General features: G+C 47.6%; 1 pseudogene; it reads left to right on the forward strand.

Annotated features, from left to right (window-relative positions):
* LOC119321171 overlaps window positions 1–15,065 on the forward strand; it is a 96,671-nt pseudogene that overhangs the window by 4,765 nt on the left and 76,841 nt on the right.

Below are 15,065 nucleotides of genomic sequence, written 5' to 3' on the forward strand. Positions count from 1 at the left end.
CCCCCCCCCCCAATCTTGGCTCGGTCACGAGATGCAAAACTAAGTGCTGCATTGGATTAAAGAAGCCCGGCGGAAAGATCTTATCTAACTTGCAGATAAACTCTGGCGCCAACTCTTCCATTTCTTCTAGCAGGCCAGGCGATATTTCTTTCTCATAAAGAACATGAAAGAAATAGCTCAGCTTTGCCAGTATTAGCCATTCATCCTCAGGGATGAAGCCACACAACATCACCGACATTAACCACTCAATCCATATGTCCCAGTCGTGACTCTTGAGACCAAATATTTTAAACTTTCAAGAATCGCTCCCCTCTTTAGATTCGCTGCATACCCATCGGGGAACATCAACTGCATTTTCACCAACAAGATAATTTCCCTCATAGCTGGCCTTCCAAGATTGAACCATGCCTTTGGCTTTGTCCAATTCTGCTTTCCTTTCAGTGGTTGCATGTTTTGTAACCGTCTATCACATAGCACCTCCACATTGACTCTACCCTTTGTATTATCCTTTGACATCCCATCTATGCCGAACAATGTACCAAAAAGTGGCTCGGCGATATTCTTTTCAGTGTGCATCACGTTGACACTACTAGGAAAAGGGCTATAGATGATATTGACACTAATGGCGCACCAGACATGTGGTGCGCCACTACTATATACTAATGGCGCACCATGTGTTGGTGCGCCATTAGTGTCCAAAAACTAATGGCGCACCACATCCACGGTGCGCCATTAGTAACAATTTTTTTTATTTTTTTTCTAAACTAGTAATGGCGCACCAGGGGATAGTGCGACATTACTAGTTAAACTTGTAATGGCGCACCACATCCCTGGTGCGCCACTAGTAATTTTTTTCCAATTTTTTTTTATTTTTTTATATTTTTTTTTCAAAACTAGTAATGGCGCACCAGGGGATAGTGCGCCATTACTAGTTAAACTAGTAATGGCGCACCACATCCACGGTGCACCACTAGTAATATTTTTTTCAATTTTTTTTCTATTTTTTTTTCAAAACTAGTAATGGCGCACCGTGGGAGTGGTGCGCCATTACTAGTTGAACTAGTAATGGTGCACCACTCCCACGGTGCGCCATTACTAACTTGGCCCAAAAAATCCACCGAATGCACCCCCCTCCCCCTATGGACCGCCTTTTCAGTTTTAAAAAAATTAAAAGAAAATGATGGAAACATAAAAAAATAAAAGAAAATAAGTTTCCCATGTGCTATCTGGTCTAGTTGTTGGGAAAATTTACAAATATAAATTTCGACTTTAGTTGCAAAATCTCTCTGTAATTTGTAAAATGGGCATAACTTTTGCATACGAACTCGGATTAAAAAGTTTTTTATATGAAAAATCATCTACTCGAAAAGTTACATCCGAATTTAACCGGGGGAACCCCGTTTAACATTTTCAAAATCCTCAAAAACCTAATAGAAAAAAGTTATAGGGCTTTCAAGATCTAGAGGCAAAAAAATACAAAAAAAATTCAAACTTACTAGTGGCGCACCGTTTGCTAGATGTGCCACTAGTAACAGAAAAAAATATTTTGTTGCAAAATTTTTTTGCAAATTTTTTTCAAAAAATGATACGTAATATGATCGGGAAGTTTGAAATATTTTTCAAAATTTCATCATACACATGAACATGAACAAAGTCCTAGACAACAACGTATAATAGGATTGATATGATACATATATCAACAAGTGCCTGTTGGATAGAACTGCGAAGTTAAGCATGCTCGGGCTGGAGTAGTGTGAGGATGGCTGACCTTTTGGGAAGTTTGATCACTTAGTAGTGCGATTTGACTTGAGATTAAGCATATTGACCCGAGATTAAGCCATAGTGACCCGAGATTAAGAAAAAACGAAAAAGAATTTGATATTTTTTTGAAAAACAAAATTCTAAAAAAATATTTGAAAAAAAATTGTTAGTAATGACGCACTTCTATGTGGTGCGCCATTACTAAGTCAGATAGTAATGGCGCACCGTGGGCTATACTAATGGCGCACTGCCTGGTGCGCCATTAGTATCCGGCATACTAATGGCGCACCTGTGGTGCACCATTAGTAAAAAATTATAATGGCGTGGTGCTAGTGGTGCACCTGTAGTGCGCCATTAGTAGGAAAAACAGGTGCGCCACTAGCAGGCCTTTTCCTAGTAGTGTGATGTTGTGTGGGCAAAGGAGGTCTTTGAAGTAAGGCAGATCCCACAAGCATGTCTTATGAGTCTAGGCCTGTTTTTAGTTATACCCGTTGAAATACACTAGATGCTCTTGATCTAGCTCGAGAGCATTTAACTGATCCAGGGTCTCTTTGCTTGTCAACAGAGGTGGTGCAGGGTTTTTGACAACTCTACATTTGATGAAGTTCTTCTTGTATTTCCTAAACTTATGGCAAGGATCCAGAAACTATCTATGCAAGTCGAAGCAAGAAAACTTGAGACCGGCCTGAAGCCAATGAAACTCAAGAGCTCCCTTGCATGTGCGGCATGGGAGCCTTCCATGCACACGAGCCAAAGAATACCTCAGACGCCGGCAAGTCATGTATCGAGTGCATGTACGAGACATGCATTATGAAGTTCTGTTTGTTAAAGGCGTCAAATGTCTTGAACCCATTATCCCAAGCTTCTTGCAATTTGTCCTTAACCGACTACATGTACACATTCATATTCTTCCCCGGATAGTTGGGCCCTGGAATTATCAACATCGGGAAAATGTTCTTTCTTAGCATAATCTGTCCGTGGGGGGAGATTGAGTGGAATGACAAATACAGGCCAACAACTATATTGGGCTGCCGTTAGACCAAACACACCGAACCCATCCATGCTGATGGCGACTCGCGGATGCCTTGGATCTGTCGCTTTTTCCGCATGTAATGCGTAGAACCGCTTACACGCTTCACCATCCGTTGTGTGCACCATCATCAGCTTCCCATCTGCATCTAGTTGGGTTCTTTTGCCCATTTTGTGCCATGTCATCTGTCTGGCCGTCTCTTCGACCATGAAAAGACATTGAAGTCTTGGTACGATTGGCATGTACTGAAGAACATTAATGGTGATTTTGGTATGCATCTTCTCACCAATATCGTTGTCTACCATAACATACTTGGATGACTTGAAAATGGGACAATATTTCAAGTCCGCATACTAAAGCCTAAATAAGGAAAATCCTTTCTCACATGCATGTATCTTCTCATAGGGCATCTTAAGAGCACCGAGCATTTTGTCTGACTGGTACAGGTTTGCAGGTAGTACATGTCCTTTGGGTTGAAAACGTCCAAATACTGTCATCATCGTGTTGTAGCATTCTCTGCCCAAGTTGAATTGAGCCTTCAGAGCCATTATTGGTGAGATAGAATCCAACTGACAAAGCTCAGTGTGCTCACGAAGAGGGCGTTTTGAAAACTCTAACATTTCATTGAAGGCCTTTGCATATTCATCCATCTCATCGTCCAAGTCCCGAGCATCTTCAATGTTTTGCACCTTGTCTTCCACCCTAGTACCATGCTCGTCGGTGCGACGACGAAGCACCTCAGGTTTGGGACGTTGGGCAGACTCGCCATGAAATGTCCACACCGTATAACCTGGCGTAAAACTCCTCTTCTGCAGGTGTTTTCCCATTTCATCCTCTGTCCTCTTGTGCCAATTGTTGCACCCGGCACAGGGGCACCAGGTTGTCCTCTGGCTTTTTGCAAATGTGGCTCTCACAAACCCCTTTGTTTTTCTTAACCATTCATTGGTCATGTCTTTCTGACTAGTGTGACTAGTGTACATCCACGCACGATCACTCGTCTTGCCTAGCTACTGGACACATAAGAAATATATATATAAATCAGCATGTATATATTCACCAATCAATGTAGTTTGTCACTTTTATGTCCATGCAACCTAGACACTAATAGGTAAAGATAGGTCCTAATCCCACCCGAGTATGTGTAGATTGGGTTCGTTTTCCCATGCTCTACTCCGGATCGGACGCAAAATTTTAGCCGCACCTCCCTGCTGTTCTCTTGATACACATCTCACCAATAAGCGGAGAGATGTGTACCCGGAGAACAACAGGCATGCACTGACATAATTCTGCATCGGATCTAGAGCAGAGCATATGGGAAAACGAACCAATCTACACATACTCAGGTTGTCCATAGATAACGTTGGACAATTCGAAAGAATCACGATTATAAATATGCAAATGCATACATATTTATAGATGTAACCCTTTCGAATGGGAGAAACATAGTGGTCACACATACTGATGATTGAAGACACCTATAGCTAGCAGTTCATTTGTGCTCACCCACGAATGCAGGGGCGGAGCTCATCAAATGCATGAGGAGGTCGTTGAAGACCAAACCATTGCAGCGACGAAACAACTGCACATTTAAAACCATCTGATCAACACAAATATGATGTTTTTTATAACAAAATGGAAAAATATATGATCTAACTTATAATTCACAAATATATGACCCAGTCGGCCTTTGGAAGGCCAAAGAGCACCCTTTTTTGGAGGTGTCGGGGGTGTTGTGTCGGGGTCGGGGTGTTGTGTCGTGGTCGGGGGTGCCGTGTCGGGTTGTCGTGTCGATGGTTGGGGTGTCGGTAGTGTCGTGTCAGGGTCGGGGTGCTGTGTCAGGGTCGGGGTGCTGTGTCAGCGTCAAGGTGTCGTGTCAGGGTCAGGGGGTCGGGTGTCGGGGTCAGGGGTGTCGTGTCAGGGTCAGGGTGTCGGGGTGCCAGTCATGTCTTCTTCTTCTTCTTCTATTCTTCTCCTGCTCCTGCTCTTCTTCTTCTTCTTCTTCTTCTTCCTTTTTCCTCATCTTCTTTTTCTTCTTCTTCTTCCTTCATTTCCTTCTTCCTCTTGTCTTCTTTTTCTTCTTCATTTTCCTTATTGTCCTTCTTTTCTTCTTCTTTTTTTTCACTTCTACTTTTTCTTCTTTTCTTATTTCTTTAACTCATAAAATGTACTAATAACCTAAAATATGACTAACCTAAAATCTAGTAACCTAAAATATGACTAACCTAAAATCTAATAACCTAAATCATAAAACAGCAAGAAACAAAAGACAGAAACAAAATGAAGAACTTCACCAGGGGGCGGCTGGACGGAGCGGCGCCGGGCGGCGGGGGGCAGAGCAGCGACGGACGGTGTCGCTTTTGGTTTAATAGCTAGCAGACGACAAAGAACTGACAGGCGGCAAAATCCCTGTTTCTAGTAGTGTGATACCGCTATTAAAGAAGGAGATCTTGTCAAGCGCACTGGATCTATTGTGGATGTTACTACGGGAAAGGCCATGTTAGGCCGTGTGGTCGACGCCTTGGGAGTACCTATTGAGGTAAAAGGGGCTGTAAGCGATGACGAACGAAGACGTGTCGAAGTGAAATCCCAGGTATTATTGAATGTAAATCTGTGCATGAGCCCATGCAAACAGGCTTAAAAGCAGTAGATAGCCTGGTTCCTACAGGCCGTTGTCAATGAGAACTTATAATCAGGAAAGACAAACTGGAAAAACTACAATATCTATTGATACTATAATAAACCAAAAGCAAATGAACTCAAGGGGCACAAATGAGAGTGAGACATTGTATTGTGTCTATGTTGCAATTGGACAAAAACGCTCGACTGTGGAACAATTAGTTCAAATTCTTTCAAGAGCAAATGCTTTGGAACATTCCATTCTTGTAGCAGCCACCTCTTCGGATCCTGCTCCTCTCTTGTTGGATTTAGGGATCCGGCAACCCTTGAGAGGTTCAAACTGTGGGGTGCATGCGGAGATCTCAACCTACCCAGCCTGCCTACTCGCAATCCTCCTAAGCCTAGCGCGTTGAGCTCAAAGAGGCACAAAGACACAGAGATTTATACCAGTTCGGGCCACCGTTGTGGTGTAATACCCTAATCCAATGTGGTGTGATGGATTGCCTTGTAGGCTGCGAATGAAGAAGTACAGTGGATGAACAAGCCTCAGGAGGTGAGGTGTTCTTGAGCTGTTGGGGTGGTCGGGTGAGATTGGATCCGATCGCCCACTATGGTGGTGGCTAGTCCTATATATAGTGGCCTTGGTCCTCTTCCCAAACATGAGAGGGAAGGGATCCCACAACGGCCGGGTTTGAATGGGGACAAGTAGTATAGTCTATCCTGACAAAAGTAGTCTTCTCCTGCGGAAAGCCTCTCGTCGTGACGCTACCTTCATCCTGCCGTCCTGGCGGTCTTGGTCTCCTTGCACCAGAATGGAAACCTTTGGCTGATTCCTCGAGACTCCGCACCTGTGGCTCGCCTCCCTTTGCACCGGAGAGGAAACATGCGTTCTGCGCCCTTCTAGCGCCCGCCTCGCCTTGGTCGACATGGCTCACATCAGCTGAGCCTCGTGAGGTAACCTGCATAGAACTCTCCGCTCCTCAGGAGCTCTCCTGAGGAGGCCAATTCCTTCGGGGGTCTTGGTGTTGCTCGCCTCACGAGATTTGGCCCCTCACGAGGGTCTTGCGGTTTTTTGTGTTGAAGCTGGCCCGTACCAGGCCGCCGATGGAGCCACGTGGTGGGCCGCAAGCAGGTAGCACTACTAGGGAAAAGCCTAGCAGCAGCGCGGTTTTTGGCCCTCTCAGTAGCGTGGGTACCGGCGCTACTAATAAGGCGCTACAGCTAACGTATAGCAGTAGCGCCTGTTGATCCACGCTACTGCTACACATGGATAGCTGCAGTGCTCTTTAGAAAAGGGCGCTACTGATATTATATGCAGCGCTGTTTATAGGGAAGCGCTACTGGTAAGGCGGCGCTATTGCTAAATTCCCCCCCCCCCTCGCTACTACTTGTTTTACTAGTTTTTTTCCTGCATATTTGTTTTTTATTTGTTTTGTATTTGAATAGGCTTTATAGAATAATCTTTAGCATATCATCCACATACAAATGTAATCATAGCATATACATACAATTAGTCTCATCAAATCATGTCATCATCATAATCATCATCCAACACAAAGTGGTCTCTCGTCATCAATCTCAAAAATAGCGATACAAGTCTCGATTACTTGCAAATACATTGTCATCCATCTAAACAATGATATACGCGAGAATAGCTATCACTTTGAGTACATGAGTTCGTATCCCTCTCTCGCGTTAGCGTGAACCTAAACTAACTACTGCGTGTCGCTCGGAAACCGAAAACCGGTACACCTGGGCCTGACACTCCGGCCACTTGTCATATATATACTCCTAGCATAGCACTTCTTCGCCATCTATGATCTATGCACCTGCATCGTCACATGAGTCGATGTTATGCAACATATATAGTTGAGCAACAGAAAGAGACACACTTGGCAAAAATAGAAACAACATATCATAAGCATAAATAACAAAGTTCATCGTACCCAAAATGCCCTAACTAGAGTGATTTTTGCTAGTCGAGGAGGAGGATGGTTTAATTACATCACAAATAAAGTTTCACCGTGCATAACTCAAAGTTTTGTCATAAAAGAAAGTATGGACTAAAAGGACACATTGTCATATATCGACAATCACTCCATCATGTCGTGCCATCCATCCATGTCAGGGAGATAGTCCTCGAGCTTAGTGAAAGGCTTCATGTCGAGACGCTAAGAGGCTATCCATGTTCGGACGTCTTCCCACGACATTTGTCCTTCTGCATAGAACATCCCTGTTTTTCCGACGACCTCATTCATGATGATTTGGGCAAGTTCACGCTGGATGTTATAGAACTCAGCTCGAAGTTGATGATCCTCGATATCTCCTATGTCCTTTGCCCATTGCAGAATATGGGCATCGCTAGATCTAGGTGACATGTGAAGGTTCTGGTTATCCCGTTTGTACTCTAGCATGTGGTGTAGGACATAGAATCCATCATTAAGAGAATCATTCGGTTGCTGGATGCAGCAGAAGTCGGTCTTATGGCTGAAGGCGGCCCTACCGCCCCTTCTCTTCTTGTCCCTAACCTCTCCACCCCTTGCTTGGTAGTAAAACATAGCACTATTGAGAACATCTTTGATGTGGGTGTAATCCTTTTCGGGAATGTTCTTCGACGAGTCCAAATGAATTAGCCTCCACTGTGCAAATGAATTATTGAAATCGAAGGAAGGATAGCAGCGCGGATGACTTACACGGGGTGATAAGGCACGAGAATCGCCTCCTTGTCCTTATTGGCGAGCATGAAACTGACGATGTAATCCCTCGCGTATTCACGCTGTTCTACACAGACTCCCAAGAAGCCCTCGTGCATGTAGTACGGGTCAGCGACACAGATATGACTTATCTGCTCAACCCCAATGATGTAGTTCATGTGCAAGGCATAAAGGCGGACAAACATAAAATCCACCTTCTTCACGTGAAACATGTCGAATATGTAATCGAATCGGAGGAAGAACTTATCCGCGGGGAAGCTGTCGATGTACGACATTTGCCGCGGAACGTTAACCACGTAGAGTGGGTATCCTAGATCTTTCGAGGCGATGAGGCCTTTCTCTACCTGCAGCACATCGTCATGAAATCTCCTTAGATCGTCGAATCTGGCCCGTAGCGCTGTTTCAGATAGGATTGGTTGACCGGGGATATGCCATTTATCCGCATCGGGGATATCTACACCGTCCTGAAGCCGAGGCTGCTGAGGCAGCTGGATCATAGAATCAGCTTTTTTGCCTTTCCTCGCTCTCTTCCTAGACTTCTTTACTACCGGAAGGTCGTCAATAATACGTTGAGACGGTAAATCAGGCACCGACTCATGACGCTCAAACCCTGAGGAGGCGCCAGTATAGACATACTGTTCAGCGCCATCATCATCCTCATCCTCATCCATGGCGACGTCATCAACGACTAATGGAGCCACCTGCTTACCCCGTCCGCTATCACCCAACCCGACACCCGAAGCTAATTGGGTAGGTGGGGTGTTGATGTTCATACCTTGCTGAGGTTGCGTGCTCGTGGGTGTGCTCCCGGCCGCCTCCAGACAAAGCAGACTCTTTGGCCACAACAGGACCCACCCATTGCAACAATCACCAAGCCGCCGCGGGGTCTCATCGTCATCCCCCACTAGTACTAAAGGAGGCAAATTCTCGTGGCCCGGTTTGACACTGGCCACGGAAACCTTAAAGACGTTCGGGGGGATTGGCCGGTTGTGGAACAATGGTTCCTTCGGCTCCATTATCGTCGCCTTCCCCACGTCCACCTTCTGTTCGCTGATGGTCTACAATATGGTGCACGGGGTTTCGTCGGCCTGCAAAGAAAAGTTTGCGACGTGAGACATCCGAAAGGCAACGAAAACCGGAGATTATACATTTATATTGAAGGGGGCCGGTGTGATAGATACCGTGAGGGCGTCGAGCTCAGCCAAAGAGGAGGCATCACCGAGCACGTCCGGTGCGGGAGCCGGTGTGGGAGCAGGTACGGGAGCCGGTGCGGGAGCAGGTGCTCCCAAAAATTCAGCAAGGGGAAAGTCCTCTGCATTTTTTTCTGGATTTTGCCTTGTCCAAGTGAAAACGCCCGTCACCAAGTTAGTAGATATATCTGCAATCTCCTGTTTTGCGGCAGCTACCGCTGTTGCGACTGTCTGAGATGATTTCTTCTCAACCGCAATCTCAACCTTCTTGTCGATGTTTTCTTCAATTAACCTCCGTCTTTCCTTTCTCTCCTTCATGGTCTCACGGTAGTACTTCTTCCACGTGGTGCCGTCTCCGACACCGTGCACGCGTCCATACGACGGTCGAGTATCCACCAGTTGTTGTTTCAATATGTTCAACGCCCGGTTGAATGGAGTGTCCCACTTGGGCCTCGCCAATGCCTCAGAAGGCGAGTCTCTTTCGGCCGCAATCAGGTGCTGCTCTCTCTGCAAAAGGCACAAGGATCTTTTACAAATATGACTAACGTGTGCATTCGAATTGATCAGAAACGAAAATTACCAGCAGTCTCATGAACTCGGTAATGACCGGTGTTGTCTCATAAACCTTCTTCACTGGGTCCCAACGATGCCGGGCCCTCAGGACGTCACGCTCCTACGGGACGGTGAAATCCGCCAAGGGGTCTGGGATGCCCAGACTCGCGGCTTCCATGTCCTCCTTGGCCCATTTGGACCTCTTTCCGCCGTAACCACGACTTCCGAGGTGGTGGCTCCCAATGTTCCTCTTTTGAAGCCCCTTCATGTACTTAGACTTTTTCTTGGCAGCTTCGGCCTCACAAGCCTCCTTGAATATTTGAAACTGCGCTTTCGTGATTGTCGGATTATCCTTTACAATCTCGGAGTAGGGTTCCCCGTCGTTGATCTTTGCTTTCACTCGATTTTTCCTGGCGGCCAACGCGTCGCTAAACTTGGTCATGGCGTGTTTGTTTATCTTCTTCATTGCCAGGTCCTCGTCTGGATCTTCATAATCCTTCTCATTCCGGCCCGGGAACAAGAATATCTGGTGAAACTTCTTTAGGAGGGAGCTCCTCATATTTTCTATCTTCTGTAGTTTCTCATCGTTGATGGTGGCGGTTGTCCGTATGATGCAGCCTATTTGATTGCCGTAGCAGCGGCGCGCTTCCTCGGGCGCCTTTGGCTCAAAATTGCCGTCGTCCACCTCCGTGACCACCGGTCTAGTAGTCCTGAGTTTGTTAGGAACCCGTTGCCTCTTTGCTTTCGGTTCTACACCGGCTCCGCTCCCCGAGGCAGCACCGGTCTCAGCGCTAGTCTCGATGCCGGTCTAAATCTCAGCTTCGGTCTCAGTCTCAGCACCGGTCTGCGTGTCGATCTCAGTCCCCGATGCCACCAATGGGCCCAGCAACAACATCTGTTGATCGTCGGTAAGGCTAGAAAATTCGTCTGCCGCCCGGTTGACGTCGTCGCAATAACCAGAACCCTATCCTTCATCGCTGCTAGCCACGTTTCCTATGATTAAATCTAGTCAATTAATTCTAGACCTAATAAAATGAATAATGACATAAAAAAGGACTATTGTTTTGCAGAAATGTTGACTCCTTCCTGGTGCGGCAAATCTCGGGCACTCGATATGTCCTCGTTTGTAGCACAAGTCATGCCGAAATTCACGGAAAATTTCGGCATGACCTTTGCTAAAAAGTGGACAAATCGAGAACCTGAAATTTGCCGGAACAAAAATGAATCAACATTCCGGCAAAACATAGGCCACTCAGCATCATTCCCTAGAAACAACAAAGCCACTTGGGCACAATCGAACAACTTCAATGAAAAGATATAACATGACCAATTCAATGAAAAATAAAATTTGCCTAAATTCTTTTCCTTGAAAAATAGTGGTCTTTTCAAAAATCAAAAACCTTTGCAAAATGATCTCACTAAACACAGAACCCAATTAAATTGCAAAGGAACTCCATTTCTCTAACCCTTCTGACCTAACGCTCTAAAATAAAATTTTCCTCTAACCTAGCCAATCTACTTAACATAGCTTGTTAATCCTACGAACCTAATTAACCTACCTATTTAACCTAGTTAGTTAATCTATTTTACCTAGATAATTAACCCTAATTAAACTAGTTAACGCAACTAGTTCTCTGTCAAAGCCTAAAATAAATTTTTGCACTAATTAACCTGGATAATTAACCTAATTAAACTAGTTAACCTGACTAGTTCTCTGTCAAAGCCCTAACTAAATTTTTGCACTAACCTAGATAATTAACCTAATTAAACTAGTTAACCTAACTACTTCTCTGTCAAAGCCCTAACTTAATTTTTTCCCTAACCTAGATAATTAACCTAATTAAACGAGCTAACCTATGCATGAGAGAGAGGAGGGGTGGGGGCTTACAGAGGATGGCTCCGGTGGTGGCGACGGAGGCAGTGGTGGTGAGGGAGGCAACGGCGTCTCCGGTGACGGCGAGGGAGGCAGGGGCGTCTCCGGTGACGGCGAGGGAGGCAGTTGTGGAGAGGAAGGATCCGGTGGCGTCGACGGCGGCTCCGGTGGCGTTGACGAGGCCGTGTGGCTCCGTGGCGTTGGGGGCGGCTCCGGTGGCGTCGACGGCGCACGGCCCTGGTGGCGTCGACATCGGCAGGAGACGGTGGCGAAGTGGGGCGACGGTGAATCGGGGAGACGGCGGCGCGCAGGGTGGGTTGAGGGATTTGGCGGAGAAGTGGTGGCTGGGGGGAAACGGTTTTTTGGTTAAGTCAAACTTAGTGGTAGCGCGTTTGGTTAAACGTGCTATATCTAAGTTAGCTATAGCGGTTTTCACAAAACACGCTGCTGCTATAGCTATGTAAATTTCTTCCATTTTTAATTTCCCTTTCTGTTTCTATAGCGGGGGTTTAGGACACGCCCTGCAGGTCCGTTAGCTATAGAGCATATACAAACACACGCTTCTGCTATGCCTTCCTCCGTTTTTTCGCTTTTTCATTTATTTTGCTTTACATTTTATTTTTCCTTTCTCCTTTTTCTATTTCTTTCATTTTCATTAACTTTTCTATTTGTTTTTCATCTTATTTTATTTCCGTTAGTAGTTGCGCTCTTCATAGGAAACGCGCTGCTAATTATGCCCTAGCGGTAGCGCGTTTCTTCCAAGACCGCTACTGCTATGCGTAGCCTTTCATTCTGCCAATGGGAATATTAGTATTAGCGCTTTTGCAACTACACGCGCTACTGCTAAGGTTGTATCTATAGCGCGGTTTTTCTTCAATCGCTACTACTATATAGCACTAGCGCCCTTTTTTGACCCGCATTGTTGCTAAATTTCTGTGTATAAGGTTTTCCCTAGTAGTGTAGGTCTGGATACCCCCGAATCCAGGACGCCGACAGTAGCCCCAGTGCCAAAGGCACGCTCGGACTTTGCTTCCAAGTGAAGCCAAAGGGCAAGGGTGGAGCGCCGTGGCCCTATCAGCCTGCGGTCTTGAAGACACGTGGCGGTTGATGAGACGTGGGCGTCTCCACTTCCCCGCGCCGTCTTAATATCCGGTAGACCCAGCAACCTCCCATTGTCAGTGTAGCTCGCCCTTTGCAAATTACCGTGCTCAGCTCTTTTTTCCTCCTTCCCAATCTTGCCGCCGTGTCCATAGATCTGGCGCAGGCGCCTTGCCCTCTTCTAGTACTCGCCATGGACCCCAAGCCGAGGAAGAAGAACAGGAAGCCGCCCGCACCGGCCGGTCCTCCGCCGGCCTTGGAGCCAGCCCTTGAGCAGTCGACGATGATCAATGAGGAGCGGCTGGACAAGGTTCGCCATGCGCTCGCCGCTCCAATGAGGGGAGGGGGACGACTGTCCGCCCTGCATCTTGGCGAACCAGAGAGATGAGCGCCACCAAGATCCCCATCTATCTCGATGCTCTTCTTGCTGGGTTGATTCCCCCTTTCTCCCCTTTATTCAATGGCATGATGTCGCATTACCAGATCCAGCTGCTGTATCTGGAACCCCGCTCCGTCATCTTCCTCGCTGTCTTCAAAGTTGTGGCCACAACCGCTGGTTCGGGGATTGACTTCGAGCTCTCTCCTATCGCGAAGGTATTCCGGAAGCAGTGGCCTCTTTTGGACGCCCGCGTGTTCAGCCCCCTGCTATTGATTTCTGAGTTGCCGGCCTCGCCTAGCTCCGGCTAGGGCCATGAGAAGCTCTTTTACCGGCGTCTTGCTTTCGTCTGGAAGAGATTGGAGAGGCTCCAGGATCTGGAGGTGACAGTGCCAATGGTGGTGAAGGAATTCATGAAGCAGCGCATTGCTCCCCTCCAGTGCCATTCTCGCCCGATGTGGGACTTCTCAGGTGCCGGAGATCCAATGAGGCTGCAGAAGTCGTTGGTTGCAGCTGATACCTTGGGCATGGTGCTCAAACTTCTGACCGGCGAGTCCGAGCCTGCAGACCTTCCAGGAGTGGCTTCCTTCTCTATCTGTGCTCGAACAAGGCGGCCTTCACGGGGCGGATGCCTCTGTTCGACGAGTGGGGGTTGCTTCCCGCGGGCATTTAGGGGCCCCGCGAGAACCTCGTCTTCGTGGCTCCTCTCCTGATCGACCCTGCCACGTGCGCCCCGAGTGTGGAGGCAAGGGGCGCGCGCCTCCATCAGCTGTTGAGAGCTCCTCCGGAGGCCCGGCCCCGCTAGAGGCTCAGGAGTCCGGGGCTTCTGGGGCCCTAGAAGGAGCCACTGCATATGTCATGACCCCGATCCCATGCCACACTGATCTAGCATGTAACACCTCATATCACTTTGCGGTCTCACGCATGGTATTCCCACGGGTGTTGCCTTACTAGGCTCGGGACCGTTTGCGCCTTTTGGCTCATGATAGTGTCGCTAGCATCCATATGACAAAGAACCCGGGCTGACATGGCTAGTCATGAACCCAAAGTGGCGCTAACTTACAGGGGCAGGCATACATGACCCAACAACGAACGTGTCAGTCATCAGCGAGTGAATCCGGGCTGCAGCAGCTGGGCTAGCAAGACTCCGGAGAATCCTGGCTGTAGCAGGCTAACAAGACTCTCATAGACAAAACCTGACATTTCCCCGAAGGGACAGAAACAGGAACAAAGAAGGACATGTTGGCGTTCTGGGAACGGGGGTCCCTAGACTTGCCTGCCCGCAGCCTGCGGTGTGGCTCAAGCAGTGGCCCAGTACGGCCCGTCTTCATCAACCCAAGCTCAAGACCCTCACGAGGGGCCAGCCTCGCGGGGCGAACGATGCAAGGCTTCCTCAGGGGCGGCCTCACCAGGCAGGCTCGCGAGGAGGCAGAGAGATCAAGGCAAGAAGTACCTCGCGAGGTACTCGTGACGCAAGCCATGACGATCGAGACCAGGCGGGCGCCAGGCGGGCCCCAGCCAGTGCAGTTTCCTCGTTTCCTCTTTGGTGCAAAGGGGGCAAGCGCAGGCGTGGAGTACCGAGGCATCAAGCAAAGGTTTCCATATCGATGCAACGAGACCAAGACTAGTAGGACGGCAGGACGGAGATCACCATGGAGCCCAAGACGGCGTCATCGCTAGTGCCTTTGGCAGTCGAAGACCAACTTTAGTCGGGATATCTTGTACTAGCTATCCCCCTAAAAAATGGCTGTTGTTGGCTCCCTTCCCGCTGAATATTTGGGAAGAGGACCAGGGCCTCTATAAATAGAGATAGCCACCACAGTGGAAGGCATCTAGATCCACCTAGAGCCAACAG

This window comes from Triticum dicoccoides, chromosome 6B (genome assembly GCF_002162155.2).
Source record: "Triticum dicoccoides isolate Atlit2015 ecotype Zavitan chromosome 6B, WEW_v2.0, whole genome shotgun sequence".
In the NCBI taxonomy this organism is placed as follows: domain Eukaryota; kingdom Viridiplantae; phylum Streptophyta; class Magnoliopsida; order Poales; family Poaceae; genus Triticum; species Triticum dicoccoides.